Source organism: Corylus avellana, chromosome ca6, assembly GCF_901000735.1.
Source record: "Corylus avellana chromosome ca6, CavTom2PMs-1.0".
Classification (NCBI taxonomy): Eukaryota; Viridiplantae; Streptophyta; class Magnoliopsida; order Fagales; family Betulaceae; genus Corylus; species Corylus avellana.
The window spans coordinates 10758936-10760470 of NC_081546.1; positions in this window are offsets into that span (position 1 = coordinate 10758936).

The window sequence follows — 1535 nt, forward strand, 5'->3', positions numbered from 1 at the left end:
GAAGAACAATTATGCCTAAACCAATTAAATCTTAAACTAGTTCCAAAAGATTTTTTATTTTGAAGAAAAGAAAACATAAACTAAACAAAGTAAAATAATCAAGGGTTAAATTCACTTTACCCTCAATTTCATAGGTTTTGATTAGGATAATTACATAATTTTATAGGTTTTAATGAGGGTAGAATTGGAATAGAGGGCATCAAAATCCCACGTGAGACGCATGTAGGATTATTTCCATCCAATTAGAAGGAAATTAGTAACAAAGGGTTTGAATTGAAAATTTTTGAAACACTAGCGGGGTACATTGCCAATTTTTAAAAATTGGGGTTCGAATTGAAAAACTCTTAAAACTTCAGGGAGGTAAAATGAATTTTTCCCAATAATCAAAAAGATAGAGCACTAAGGTTTTGGAATCCACACTCACCAAATCCTAGCAACATATTCTCTTGTTCATCAATATACATCCGAAGTTCTCACAATAAAAATCTTATGTATGTTCTACTATACTTTAAAGAGTAATTAAATCATTCAATGAATCCATTCTTTGCACAAATCACAAAAGATATCCAGTTTAAACCAAATCATCAAATGTATCCGTAGAACGAAACACAATGAACATCCAATGTTTTGATAAATAAAAACCCAAGCAATCAATTAAATGAAACTATCTCAAATCATCACATGTATTCGTAAATCACAATAGATATCCAAGAATCATCTCAAGAATTGATTTGAAGTAAAACAATTGAAACATTAAAACCCATAAAATGGGATAATATTAACTTACATGAAAATAGTGTCGTTCTTCATCGGTGAGGCTTCATCCCCAATCCTCAACCTTAGTTGAGAATTTAGCTACACATAACTATGAAAATAAATCCTAAACCTAAAGAAAAACTAAGCTAAAAGGGAGAAAAGGGTGTGAAATTTTGGAATTTGGTCTCCAACCTCCTTTCCTCGAGGCTTAGCAGTCTATTTATAGAGGTTTCTAGGGTTTTAAACCTTAAAAATGGTGCTGGTGCTTAGCTGGCAGACGAGTGAGCTCGATCGCATGGCCAGTGCACTCGATCGCACTCATGCGCTGATGCTTGCTTGTGGGTGTGGTTGCGCTCTTGCTGGGATCGAGCACAAATGCGCCCGAGCACATGGTTGTGCGCTTAGTCCTACTTCCTCAGATGGCTTTTTTTCCAGCTTTTCTTCCAAACTTTGCATTTTTCCCTTTAAAGGCGTAGTTTTCCATTAGCAACTGACAAAACACTAAAAATATAAAACATTAGATTAAGACACAGCTAAAGGATTAACAGATGTAAATTAAGGGGCTCAGATATGCAATATTTGGCACTCATCCGAACACATAAGGCTAGGGAATATTTACTGGGCTTTTATACTGGAGACAAGGAGAAAGGCTTAGGGTAAAACCTAGGCCCAGTCCTCTGGGCTATGAGATGCATGGACCAGGGAGATATTCTCCCTAGCCCATGCGGCAACATGGAGGCTAGGATTTGATCCTAGCCATCCATGCTACTCTCCTATCT